This window comes from Antechinus flavipes, chromosome 3 (assembly GCF_016432865.1).
Source record: "Antechinus flavipes isolate AdamAnt ecotype Samford, QLD, Australia chromosome 3, AdamAnt_v2, whole genome shotgun sequence".
NCBI classification, from domain to species: domain Eukaryota; kingdom Metazoa; phylum Chordata; class Mammalia; order Dasyuromorphia; family Dasyuridae; genus Antechinus; species Antechinus flavipes.
The window spans coordinates 41,235,202-41,250,291 of NC_067400.1; the positions used below are offsets into that span (position 1 = coordinate 41,235,202).

At 34.2% G+C, this 15,090-nt stretch overlaps 1 long non-coding RNA gene across 1 annotated transcript in view; it reads right to left on the reverse strand.

Annotated features, from left to right (window-relative positions):
- The window catches only part of LOC127552929 (uncharacterized), a 34,522-nt gene that overhangs the window by 8,718 nt on the left and 10,714 nt on the right, over window positions 1-15,090 (reverse strand). Inside the window, exon 2 of the long non-coding RNA XR_007951622.1 lies at window positions 1,202-1,424. This is a non-coding gene — a long non-coding RNA (uncharacterized LOC127552929). The remainder of the gene's footprint in view (window positions 1-1,201; window positions 1,425-15,090) is intronic.

The following is a 15,090-nucleotide window of genomic DNA, read 5'->3' on the forward strand; positions in this document are numbered from 1 at the left end:
CCTTTTTATCCTGTATATAGTTTACTTTATGGTTGTCTTTATGTTTATCTCTCTTGTAAGCTCTTTTAGGGCAGGGACTATGCACAGCACTTAATAGCCATCATACAGTAAGTGCTTAATAAGTGTTTATTGATTGAACTGAATGAATTGATATGGATGCCCCCTAGAAGGTCCTTATGGGCAGGGATCCTATCTTTTTTTTTTTTTTTTTTTAAATTTACAATGTATCTTCAAGGTCAAATATAAGTCCTACAGAATCTGGACATTCAAGAAAAGCTCATTGATTGTATCAGTTAACAAGAATTGCCTAGTAAATACTGTAAAACAGGAGTCATAGAGATACAGAGACAAAAATTAAACAGTTTCTGTTGTCAAGGATCTGAGGCTTTTTCCTGGGGAAATCACATGTGGTAGAGACACAAGATGATAACTATTCCTGAGTCCTCTCTCTGTAATAACCAAAAAATTACAATGAATCTCCTAGAATTAGCAAAGACGTACAGAATGCTTATTTGAAGTTTGATTAGCCAGGTGGTTTGGAAATTGCAGTAAATTCAGGGAGTCATTCCAATCTCCCTGATTCTTTCCATTTGTAGAACTGATTTCATTTTCATTGTCTTTGTAAAAACACATGAATACTAGCTGTTATTATTACTAATTTTTCATATCTTTGAGAGTGGGGCTACATATGTAAAACCAATATGAAATGATTTCTAATTTCAATTTCAATAAATCAAAATCCAAGATGGAAATATTCACAGTAAATGCTTCTTTAAAATAGAAAAAAAAAAGAAAATAATCCAAAATGCACTGAGCAGAATCTTCTCTAAAAAGCAATACATTAAAGAAATGCAGGTCTTAATTTTGTTAATGATATAATTTAATACTTCTTGTTAGACACATTCTCATGATAGAATCTTATAAATAAAAAATAGTATTTGCAAAGTTAAAGGAAATGTGGTAGAGTAGAGTATTGGGACTGATGTGATAAAGACTGAATTTAAATACTGCCCTTAATACTTCTTGGTAGGGTGACTCTGGTCAAGTCATTTAATATCAGAAGTCCTCATATTGTTTTCTAAGATTACGAATTCAGCAGGTCTGGAATCTGTCAGAAAAAAAGCATTTCCACAGAGATGAAAACCCAATTCATTGATTTAACAGAAAATGCAGACTTTGGCCCAGGAAAAGGAATACTTACCAATGCTACTAAAACTAACACCTCCTCCATGGTAATACATAATTGCTCGTTTCAGCTCATGTGATTTCTTCTTTGGCACAAAATAGCGCACTAGGACATCATTAACTATTGTGTCAGTCACTGTGATATTTTCATCGGAAATGGGTGCTAGTAATTGCCATTTAAACATGATGTTAAAAAATTCCCAATAGCTCATTAGGCCCAAATTTTCAACAACTGATCCCTGATAAAATAAAAAGAAGATACATATGTTAACAGTATATTATATTTATATACAATTAAATAGGTCATATTAAATAAAATGCTGGCTTTGAAGTTGAAAAGATCTGAGTTCAAAATGTGTCTTGATTTGAATAAACATTAGCTAAGTGACCAGGATTAAGTCTCCTAAATTATGAGGACTGCTTCTCCCTCTCCATTCCCCCCTTTTCAAGATACTTGGACTAGAAGAGATCATTTCCCTTAGTTTTAGACCTCAATGAAGATATATATTACTAATGTCACAAGGTCCAACAATACATACAATTAAATGATTATTTGGTTATGATTCCAAATTGATTCCCACATATACCTGTATATACACCTACCTGCATACATACACACACATATATACACACATAAATATGCATATACATTCACACATATATAGTCATGCATCTAAAACAATATTAATTAATTATGACAGATATAATATAGATTTATCTCTTGATTGAATCCTTAAGTTTGGCTTTGAGATCAATGATTATTAGCTCTACTTTTTCCCTAATAATTTCTATTCTAGATCCTTGTTATTGTGTTTGTGTATATTTCTTATTTCCTATCCCTGTTAACTCTTCTACTTTACTTCTGCTCCTTAAATTGTCTTGTACTTAACCTCTCCCCACTCAGGGATCCCACTCTTATCTTCTCCCCCTACCCTTTCCTTCCCTCTTTATCCCACTCCCATTAATCTATATAACTTTATCTAACTCTCATTAATCCAAACACCTTTGAATATCCCACCTTATCCTATACCACTCTTTCCCTCCCTCTTCATCCCTTTTCTATGAATCTATGTACTTTGTTCTATTGTCATAAATTTACACACCCTCTTATACCTCACCTTATCATATTCCCTCTCCCCTTATTTCTTCATAGATTTTGGAGGATGCTATAGCCTTCATGGCATGTATGCATATGAGTATGTATGTATGTATGCCTTATTTCATACTTAACCCTTTTCTGACGTAAGTTTTCAGAGCTACCAACCCTCCTCTGCTATCTAATGCCTCTGTATCAGTTTTTTTTTCCTGAACCTCATTCATGTAGAATAGTTACTATTTTTATCTTTTCCTATAGAGTTTTGCTTTATAGAGTCTGGTCATATTCATCTCTGCCCCAATCTTTCTTTAACATAAGTTAAAGTGCTATTGTTAAATGCTTTGAAACTAGTCTTTGATGTTGGCTTTTGTATGTTAAATTTTTTTTTTTTTATTAAGGTCAGGTTTGGTTGAGACAAAATCCTGAAAATTTGTGAGTTAGTTAAATGTCCACTTTTTTTGTTTAATATTATGATTTATTTTTCTGGATATAATATTTTTGGCCAAAGGCCTAGTTCTTTTAATTGATGATATATAATATTCCAGGATCTGTGGTCTTTTACAGTAGCTGCTGATAAATACTGTACAATTCTAATTGTAGTTCAGTATATTTGAATCTTTGTTTGTTTTCTTTTTGATCGGGTAGTTTTGAAATTTAGTGATAATGTTCCTATGTATTTTATTTATAGGATAGCTTTGAGGTGATGATCAATGGATTTTTTTTTTCCTATTTCTACTTTCTCTTATTGTTCTATCACTACAGGATAATTTTCTTTGATTATTTATTTTTTGCATTATTGTAACAAGGTTCTTTTTTTGCTCATAACTTTCAGGTAGTTTAATTATTCTTATGTTTTCTCTTCTTGATCTCTTCTCCAGATCTGTTATTTTAAATAAGATGCTCCACATTCTGTTCTAATTTTCATTCTTTATATTTTGTTTTTCTATTTCTTGGCCTCATAGTTTTACTAGCTTTCCCTTGCCCAATTCTAATTTTCAAAGAATTGTTTTCTTCTTTAAGCGTGCGAATTTCATTTTCTAGCTGGTTGACTTTATTTTTATAAATTTCTTGTCTTTCTTGGATTTTTAAAAGTTTTTTTTTCAGTCTCTTATTTGATTTTTAGTCTTTTTTTTTTTTTTTTTGAGTTGTTCTATAATTTTTTCAGCAGATAACCATTTAATGTTACTCGTTGGGATAAATGAGGCTTTTTTACTTCAATGCCTTCCTCTGAAGATGAACCCTGGTGTTTCCTACATTCCATAGTAATTTTTTATGATTGGGTTCTTTCTTCTTTGTCTAATCATTTTTTAAAAATTAGAACTTATTTGGTAATCACCTCTAATCTTGGGGCGGGGAGGAATTATGGTGCCTCTGGCTTCACTTCAGTTCTCCACTATGGCCTGGAACTTCAGATCCAAAGTTCTACCCTTCTGCAAGTGCCCAAAGCCAGCAGCATCCCTGATCTACTGCCTCTGCACTCAAAGATGTGCTGGTTCCTTCTCATCCAGGGCAGCATCTCAGTAGCACATCTGGGACTAGCTCCTAATCATAAAATGTTTCCTCAGTCTTCCCTCACTTAGACCTCTAACTCTCTAAGCTGTCTGATAGATAAAAGTTTCTGAGATTATAGCTGAGGATCCCTCTGAATCCAACCAACCCCAGATTTCTCTGCTTGTTGTTTCTGTGGAGTTGGCCTGTATAAATACTTCACACCCCTAAACCCCAGTCCTGGAGCCTTTCTTCCAATCTTTTTGGGTTGTTCCAGGAGGACCCCTGTTCTGTCCCAAATCTTATTTAATTTTTATTGCTTTATATTTGCCCTGAGGTGAAATTTTGATTTGTTTGTGAGGGAAATCTGGAGAGCCTGGAATTTTCTGATCTACTATGCCAACTTCCCAAAAGCTTCCTTCTCAGATATCATCTTTTATAAGAAGAACCTCAAACAATTCACAGACTTACCACACTTGTAATGGATTTTTTTTTTATATTTATGGAATAGATTTATTCATTCACTCACTCATTTGTTCATCCTATTCATTCATGCTACTGACAGTTGCTTCATCTCTATGGCCTCAGTTTCCTAATCAATACAGAATTGATATCTTTCCTTTCAAATATTATAGGACCTTTATGTTGCAACGTTTTTCCCACCCCGATCCTGACACAGGGCCAGTAACTGAAGAAGGCCTGTCACATCTGCTTCTATACAATAGAATGTTAACACTCATGAAATTAATTTTGGCTTCATGTTTTAGCAGGGTATTCTTCCCTCCCTATCCTCTTTGACATGAGCTTGTGTCATAGTTAACTCTTGATTTTTCAAGGACTGAGGTCCAATTTGTGGATTTCTGAAGCTTTTGCCACTGCTGCTATTGCCACAATTTCCTTTTTCCAGCTAACTTTTCATCATTTCATGCTCATCAACACCTCCGAGGGATTCCAGAAAATAGGCATCCTGATCCTTGGTCTATGGTGGACAAGTTTCAAACTATTGGTTAAAATTTGTTGTGAGGATCATCCCAGGATTTCAGTTACTATGCCCCAATTAGCAAAGTTAGTTAAGGGCTGACTTATGATGTTAAAAAAAAATCTATTCTTTGTAAACAGCCCATAAATTAGAAAAAGTACTCAGACAGCTGAGCAAATAAGCAACAAAATGTTACCTTCAGATATTGAAGGGAAGCTTGTGGATGATTTTGCTTTATAGGGAGCACAATTTAAAAAGATTTTATCTTCTTAACACCTGCTTGGAATGAAGACCTAATCAAAAAAATCAGCTCTCAAGATTGAGTTTGTGGATATCCTACCACAGGGATTCAACTGGTGCCAGAAAAATATTACAAGCTCTTAAATTTTGTAATGGAATTTTTAAAAGAAATGAAGAGTTAAAGATAAAAATATCTATAAAATAACTTCTATAGAGGAAAGAATGAAAAGGAAATGAAGAAAAAAATAGAAGGATAAACAACTTATTCAGGAAGGTACAAAACCTTACCCAAGTAACTAACTTTTTGATAATGGGGCTGAATCAGACACGTTACTCCAAGAGACAAAAAGAAAAATGGGAAGAAAATCAAAAGGCTAAAAACCTCATAAAACATATTCTTTATAAAACATACAAACAAACCATTGACTTTGAAAAGAGTTTAAGGAAAGATAAGCTAAATCTCATAAAAATATCTGAAAACTTTGATAATAAAACAATTAGATATATTTCAAAAAATCATGAATGACAACTACTCATTCTTATCAAAGTCAATAGGCAAAGTGAAAAGAGAAAGTAGTCACTGATCATTTCCTGAAAGAAGTATGAAAAAGGAAAGCACTCAAACAGCATGACCAAAATCTAGAACTTCTGGGTCAAAGAAGAAAACAGTATAAGGAGTCAGAAAGATAGACTTTAAGAAAGCAAGGAAATAGTCAAAATCATGCAAATAACTACTACTAGAGCAAAAAATAAATCTTATAACCAAGATATTGGTTATAAGCTCAGATATTTTTCAGATCTGTGATTGGGCAAATCACTTAATCTTGTTTGCACATCATCTATAAAAATGAGCTGGAGAAGGAGATGGGAAATCACTCCAGTAGCTTTGCCAAGAATGGGGTCATGATGAATAAAATTGTGACTTAAAACAATTGAACAATAATAGCAATTAATATTATTCATTACATATCTCTTGAACTTCTTTATCTCTTATTTGCTTGTGTATGTTGTAGGGAGGAAGGTAGGGAGAGAGAGAAGAAAGAAGGGAGGAAGGAGGAGGGAGAGAGGAAAGAGAGGAATGAAGGAAATGAGGGGAAGAAAGAGAGAGAGAGAATAGGAATGGATATTTTATTTTTAACCTCACCTTTTGAAACAATCATATTATTATTATTATTATTATTATTTGCTGAGGCAATTGGGGTTGCACAGCTAGGAAGAATAAAGTGTCTGAGGTCAGGTTGTCCTGACTTCAGAGCTGGTGCTCTATATATTGTGTCACTTAGCTATCCCTGGAAGGTAATTTGAATGTGATTCTATTTCTGTGTGTCTTAGATTTGAGACTACTATATAGATGTGTTAATTTAAATGGGTTTATCTTGCAGTGTTCAACTTTGGTAAAGCTATTATTGGTTCAATCAATTTCTCTTCTGATCCTTTAGCATTTTATAAGGAATCCATTATGTCATCAAGAAATAGAGATACTTTTATCTTCTCTTTGCCTGTATTTACACTTTTAATTTCATTCTTTTCTTTTGATGTTATTGTGAGTATTTCTAGAATTACATCAAATATGTTCATTACTACTTACATAATTTCATGTCACAAATTTCAAACACATCAATTTGAGGGCACCTGTGATTACTTTTCCTGGGAGCTGAAATTGCTCATTGTACCTCTGTGGTCAAGCAATGTGTCAATTGTTTGGTAGGTTGGAAGAGAAATTTTAGAGCGGTAGTGTTGTATGCTTAGAGAGAAAAACTCAAGTGCCTGAAATCCCTTATGCTAAAAATGAGTAACATGGCAATATTCAAAATAAACCTTATAATGCATTAGGAAAAAAGCATTAACATATTGATTTTAAACTTTATAATGAATTGAAATAAAGTTTAAGAAAATTTGTGGGACAATGAATATGGGGGATAATTTTAAGTCTCCTCAGGTCTTAGTAAGCAGATTTTTACTTCACCTAACTGCCATACTTCATGGATTGAGAAATAGAGACTAAAAAATGTTAAATGACCTTCTTAAGGTCAAGTAAAAATTAAGGGGGACAAGATTCCAACTTAGTTCTGTTGTCTACAAATTGAGTATGCTTAAATTATGGCACATTCAGGTCATTATGACCCCATGATGAGGGTACTATGACTCCATGATGAGGGTACATGGAAGGAGAAAGAAGAGTCATTGGGATTTAGAGTCTAATCAAGCATCAAAATGACAGTAAAAGAATAGGAAAATAGATGAGAGTGAAAGAAAAAGAAAGAATTCATGACATATCTTTTATATTAAAAATTCAAATGTCTCCTTTAATCACATAATCTACACCATCCATATCCCCACAAGTAGCTATTAATTACTAATAATCAGTTGTATCTTCTTCGGCTATGTAAAATTAATAAAATAAGTATTATCTGATTGATTTAACCTAAAAGAAAATCAACTACATTTAAAAATTGGAAATGATAGATTATACCCCGCTCCCCCCTGTTTTTGAAATCAGTAATGATCAGAAATATAAATCGAAGAAAATTCTTATCTTACCATAAATAGAGAGATTTTAATTAAAGAATGTATAATCATTGTCTTCCAGGGTTGTTCAAACTTTGCTGAGTAATTTGTATGCATATACCAAGCCAGAAGAGCACAAGAAATCATAAGGCACACAGTTTTGGATCCCATGGTGTTATCCAGGTCTTTTCATTCAGATGAACATACTGACTTTTATATAACCTAATGAGTTGTAAAAGGTAACCAGTTTTATTTTAAGAACACTCTGTCCTTGCAATTTAAATTTGTCTCATATCCAGTTGGTATTACCATTTGAATAATAAGGGCAGTAGAAAGGTGAGGCAATCGTATTAATGAGGAGAAATGAATACAATGTGCTTTCAATCATACAGTTACAAGATTGTCAATCCAGTTTTTTTTAAACAGAAGGCATAGAATGTGTATCTTCCATGCAATTGTTAACAAATAGATGTATTACTCAAGAAACTGAACTAAACCTGTATTGACATTCTATCTATAATTAGATGCAAAAAATGAAAATGTTATCCTATAAGAAGGAAAAAATAGCTCACCAGATGTTCCTAGAGAGGTGATTAAATCATTCAGCAGAACTAGTTTCACTACAATTGCAGAGACAAAAGGAATTTTGTCTATTTCTTGGAATGCTTGGTGATTTCACCTTGCAGAGTTCACTGGTGAAGATCACTTAAACCTACCTATCAAGGCTCTGTATTTACTTTCCCACTTCATGTGTACACTAGTAGGTTAGGTTCCCCAAGTATAGCTGGTTACATTTTCTCCTTAAAACGATGTCTCCATCATGGCAGCATTCCATATACCTCTCCCATCCTCATGAGATGAGAGCCATCTCATATGGATTAATGGTTTTCAAATACTATTTGATCAAGTAACTATTATAATATGTTCCCAATAATATCAATGGACAAAGTTCTCTTCAACATAATCAATTATTAATTAATTGATTTTTTATTATGAGTTATTTACTGAATCCATAGCAAGACCTAAAAGGTAGAATGTCTCTTCCTAAACTGGACAACACTGTTTAAAATATCAAATATCCTTGGAGAGAATGAAATTAAAGATAAAGTGCTTGTTACAAAACTTGTCCTACCATATTTACTGCTAAATGTGGTATTGACACTGGATGGGTCTGTGCCCCTGCTACAGGGCATAGAATCCCTTAAAAGTCAAGTAATTCTTATTTTGTTGCTATGTTTGTGCCTTTTCAGAATTGTCTATCTGCAAACTCTATTTCTAGGTGTCTAGTTGCTTGTTCTCTAAAACTTTGGAACTCTCACAAAGCCCTGTTCTAAAGGAAAGGAGATGCAAAAAGGAAGCAGTCCCATCTTAGTCCCTGGCCTTTCCAGTGATCATGCATTTTTTGGTTTCCTAAAACTTCAAGGAAGAAGACCCAAAGTCCAATCTTTGATAAGTAGTGGATTGAAGTTGAAGAGAGAGAATAATAAAGTCTAGAGTAGGGTAATAGTTCATGAAGGTCTTAAAAATTGGAGGAAATGGAGGCGATCAAAAGGGTAAAGAAGCAGTAGGAAAAAGGAAGCACAGGGAAAGATGAAGTGATAGAAAGGGTGTTATGGTTAGACAGAAAATGTCAGAGTTTCTATTTAGGAAAGTGGAACACTTCCAGCTGGTAGAAAGATCTAATGTATGTCAATTCTATGTGAAACATAGGTAGAAAGAAATAGTAATTCTTATAATATCAAGAAGTTAGAAAATTTGAAAGAGCATTTACATGAATCTAAAAGTCTCTTAGTAAAAGGTGAGGCAGGATTGGAGAGGAGAAGATGGTGGATCTTGAGAAAACAGAGAACGATGTGGGGGTTAGAGTCTATGGCAACCATAAAAATGTTTGAGGGAACCTTATTTATAAATGGAATGACAATGGGGAACAAAACCTATTTGGCAGAGCTGTTATTTGGAAAATATTTTATAAATCTAAAAATGCTACATATTTATGAAATATCATTTATGTCTTTACCCTTTCCTTTGCTCCATGACAGTAATCCTGTTGCTCTTACTGAGCATATCTGTATTTATCTGAGGCTTACAGACAATGAACGGGCAGTTGGTAGGATCAAAGGGCCCTTAGAGTAAGTCCTAGCAAGTTTCCCTTCATTTATCACATAATGTCAGGATGTGGCCTTAATTTATTTATGAGACAGTTTCCAGGGGCTCCTCTGCTCCCCTAATTTATGAGATAGTTTTCAAATAACTAATGTGTTATTCAGTCATTTCAATCATGTCTACTTGTTCATGAACCCATTTGGAGTTTTCTTGACAAAGATATTACAGTAGTTTGCCATTTTCTTTTCTAGTTTATTTTATAGATGAGGAAACTGAAGAAAATAGGGTTAAATGACTTGCCCAGGATCATACAGCTAGGAAGTATCTGAGACTAGATGTAAATTTATGAATATGAATCTTCCTGATTCTAGATCCAGAACTCTATTCACTTTGGAGCCACTAGCAGCTCAAGTAACTATGAACTCCCTTAATTTATGGGACAATTTATAAATGAATCCTAGGTTCCCCTTACTTCCTACCATTGTGACCTTACATGAGCTTTTGAAAATCTTACTTATTATACTAAATAGAAGGGTGGAGCTGGGGAAACAAAACAAGATACAATTTTGACATATATGTTATGGGATAGTAATCAGGTACTGAGTAGGAGCCTATAACATATTTTTACTATACTCACCATATAATTCATTTGTTACCCTTTTCTGAGGAGAACAGAATAGACCCAATTCCCTGGTAGCAAGTAAAATAAAAAATTGGGAAAGGATTTATGGGAGAAACTCTAGAGATCTTTTTTTATGCTTCCTTGTGATCCATGTCTGGCTAAACCCAGGTGAACATTCATAATCTGCTGGGCAAGACACACACACACACACACACACACACACACACACACACACGCGTGCCCCTCTTACTCTCTTATGTCTTCCCCTCCCCTTCACTTGTAGGAGTAGGGTAGAGGCCAGAATTCTTGAGAAATATACTTGAAACAAGGATACTTACAACAAGGTGTTAACTCAGTGGAATTGAGATGATTCTCTATGATGATTCTCTAGTATACATCTACTTAGTACTTAGTGTGGTGATGTGATGGTTCTCTAGTTCACACATACTCAGTATGCTGTAATGATGTAATTGCAATAAGATATATAAGGGCTAAGAAGGACTGGAAGAGACATTCCATTTTTGACCATCCTCCTGGTGGCTCTCCAGCTTCTTGCATTCCTCTACTAAGATCAAGGCTGGTCCTGAGGTCCTCCAGAAAGCTAGTCTGAACATTACATTTTGGCACCCAACATGGGGCTATTTTTCATTCCCTGTGGCAAAACTTTCCATTCATATATTTTATAAGGCTAATTTAATGCTGAGCATTAAAAAGGCAAATCTTTTCATATCCTCCTTATCTAGAGGAATAGAATAGAAACAATCTTTAATGTTTATGATCCAAAGAGGCCATTCTCTAGGCAATTGGGTAAGAGAGGGAAGTCCAGGCTGAAGAGTTCCCATAGTTTCCATCTGTTCATTTACTTTTCTTAAATCAGTCAATATCCTCCATTTTCCAGATTTCTTTTTTTTTTTTTTTTTTTTGCAATAAATACTGGGGAATTCTAAGGACTTAGAGAAGGTTGTAAGTGTCCTTGGTCAAGTTACTCCTGTACTATATCCAATAAGGCCTGAATTTTTTCATTTGTTAAGGGCCACTGTTCTACCCACACTGATGTATCATTTTTCCATTGAATGGGAACAGGTGAGAATGCAAGCAGGTATTCAACAGCAACCCTGTCTAAAAAGCCAAAGTACTCAATTGTAATCCTAACTGTTGTAAGATGTCTCTTCCTCATAGATTGATGGGGATTTTTCAACTATAAAAGGAATAAAAGCTTCTGTTTCACCTTCAAATATTCATCTCAAAGGGGTTGCACTAATTTCAGCTGCTATTGAATCCTCCTACGCCAGACATATAGGTGTCTGCCTTATCTTTGGCCAGTGACTGGGCCAATGGTCACCTGTACACAGGTACAATCTGCATCTGTGTCTACCAACCCTTTTAATAATATGCCATTTACATAGAAGGAAGTAGCTAACAATAAAGGCAGTTTGGGATAATGAGGAACATGGAGTATTCTTCAAGGCTAGGCTTTGGTGGGTTGCAGAGAATGGATGGCTCTAATCAAAGAGTACTTTCTATATTAAGGTGACTGGGGAAGGTAAAAAGCTTGGCCCTACCATAATCTTGCCTGGGCTTAGTCCTAGATTCTGGCACTAAACTGTAATACTGACAGATCAGAATTGTGGCAAGAGTAGAAATGGTGGTGGTGATGGAAGGAAGGGGTGTGGATCATACATCTACTAACTGCCCAACTGGGAGCAGGGCCCATGTGAATGCTCACTACTATATCTCTGGAGGTGGTCATCTAGTCTTTGCTTGAAGAACTCCATTGTGGGGTTAATCTTCTATTTCTCCCTTGACCTGGGGATAGTTCCAGTTATCAGGAAGCTTTTGCTGATATAACATCTAAATTTGTTTCTTCATCTTCCATCCATTGGTTTTAGTTTTGTTCTCTGGGACCCAAAAGGGCAAGTCTATTCTACTTTTCATATGATAGCCTTTCAAATATTCAAAGGCAGTTATTTTGTTAAGCCCTCCACAACCTCTCTTCCCAGTCTTTTCTTCTCTAGGTATACCATCCACAACTTCTTCAATGATGAATTCTCATCAAGCATGAGATTTCCTGGTTGGCTTTCTCTGGATCTTGTTTAGTTTATCAGCATTCTTACTCAATGGTGGTGGCCTGGATCATACTAATTAGATGATGTGTGACCAGGGAAGAATAATATTTCTTTATCTGAAAACTGCCAGTTCATATCTTTGACTATTTATCAGTTGAGGAATGGATTGTATTGTTATAAATTTGACTCAATTCTCTATATATTTGAGAAATAAGGTCTTTATTAGAGACACTTGCTATGTTTCCCAGCTAAACAAAAGGAGAGTTCACAATTTTGCATACCACTACATTTTCCTTCATCTATCCTTCCTCTTTTTTTTTCTCTATATCCTTTCACTCTCTTCCTCCTCACCAGTGTTCATTTTTTGTCTACAACTTTCCCCTGATCTGCCCTTCCTTCTGTCAATGTTCCTCCCTGCTCCAAACTTTTACTTAATCTCCTCCTCTGCTTTCATGTTGGGTAAGAAAGATTTCTATAGTCCAATGATTGTGTAAATTATACCTTATTTGAGCCAAAACTGATGAGAGTAAGGTTCAAGTGATACTAATCATCTACCCTCCCATTCTACTTTCCATTGTAAAAGATGTTTTGTGCCTTTTCATGTGAAAAAACTTATCCCATTCTACTTCTCTCTTCCTTCTTCATAAAGTGTACTCCTCTTTCTTATCCCTTATTTTTTTTTATCATTCCCTCAAATTCCCCTTATATCTGTGTATCCTGTCTATATACGTTCTTTCTAAATTTTTGTAATTTGTGTAATTTTTAAGAATTACAAGTATTATTTTCCTGTGTAGGGATCTAAACAGTTCAGCTCCATCGAATCACTTATATATTTTTCTTTTTACCTTTTTAAACTTCTCTTGGGTCTTGATATTGGCAATTAAATTTTTTTTTTGTTCAATTATGAAAGCTTGAAATCCTTCTATTTCATTGAATAACCACCTCCCTCTTCCTTAGAGTATTATGTTAATTTAATCAGATAGAGGATTCTTAATTGTAATCAACCTTCTAGAATATCATGTTCTGTTCCCAGGTACTTTAATGTTGCAGCTACTAAGTTTTGTGTAATCCTGATTTTTGATATTTGAATTTCTTCTTTTGGCCACTTGTAGTATTTTTTTCCCCTTGACCTGATAGTACTATGATTTGGCTATCATGTCCCTTGGAATCTTTATTTTGGAATCTCTTTCCTGAGGTGATTGGTAGGTTCTTTTAGTGTCTGTTTTGTCCTCTGATTTCAGGACATCAGGGCAGTTTTCATTGATAAATTCTTGAAAGATGCTATTCAGGTCCTATTTTTGACTATGGTTTTCAGATAGTTCAATGATTCTGACATTGTCTCTTAGATCTGATTTCCAGGTCAGTTGTTTTTTTCCATGAGGTATTTTACATTTTCTAATTTTTTCATTTGATTAATTTTTAGTATCTCATAGAGTCATTATCTTCCACTTGCTCAGTTCTAACTTTTAAGGAGTTTCTTTCAACTCCAATCTATCTTCTCTGTGTATGGGAGATGTGATTAATGAAATGATGACAAACAAATGGGTTTTTAGAGATCCAAATGTTCTATAGCAGATTACGTTTTCCCAATCATTTAGCTGATTGAAAGATCTAGATTAGAGACTACAAGAGCCACCAGAACTTATTGTTTATTCATTTCAAGAAGATTTTTTTAAAAGGCCAGCATTTCCACAAGTACAGCAATTAAACATTCATCTTCTAGATGACTATGTTAATAGCATACAGATAGTGCCACCTGGGAACTCTACCACAAAGTGGCAGTAGTGTTCCAGGTAATAGTGAAGGCTATACTGTCTTTTCTCTTCCTTTTTGTGATGGTGGTCTGATAAACCCCATACTGAAACATTAACTTTTTCTTGTCTTGATATTAAATTGTTTTCATCAATCAGAAAAATATACCAGTTTTTTTTGACTATTTCATTTTCCCTAATTACATGTAAATTTTTGTTTAAACAAATTCATATTAAAAGTTTTTTTGAATTCAAATTTTCTCCTTTCCTCTTTCCCTTATTCCCTCCTTTCCCCTCTCCCTAAGATGTCAAGCAATTTGATATAGGTTATTCATGTGCAATCATGTAAAACTTATTTCCATATTAATCATATTGTGAAAGAAGAAATAGATGAAAAACCCAGAAAAAATAAAATGAAAAGTAATATGTTTTGGTTTGTATTCAGACATCAGTAATTCTTTGGAGGTGGATAATATTTGTTATCATGTGCTTTTGAAATTATTTTGAATCATTGTATTGCTGAGAATAACAAGTTATTCACTATTGATGATCATGTAATATTGCTAATAATGTGTACAACCAGTACAAATTCTACTAATTCTACTCTTATCATTTTGCATCATGCAAGTTCCCAGGTTTTTCTGAGAGCCTCCTGCTCATACTTTCTTATAGAATAAAAATATTCCACAACAGTTGAGCTCTTCTCCAACTGATATACATTCTTTTAATTTCTAATTATTTGCCATCACAGAAAGAATTGCTATAAATATTTTTGTAAAAACAGGTTCTTTTCTTCCCCATATCTTTCATAAACCTCTTTGGAAAACAAGCTTCATATTAATATTGATTAATCAAAGAGTATGCATAATTTTATAACCTTTGGATGAAATTCCAAATTGCTCTCCAGAATGTTTGGATCAGTTCACAGCTCTATCCACAATACTTTGTTGCTTGTATAATTTTCTCTTTAATCTGCGGTTTTGAAATTTAACAAGAATGTTTTCTTTATGGGATTTCTTTCAGGTGTTACTGGTGATTCCCCCCTCCCCCCA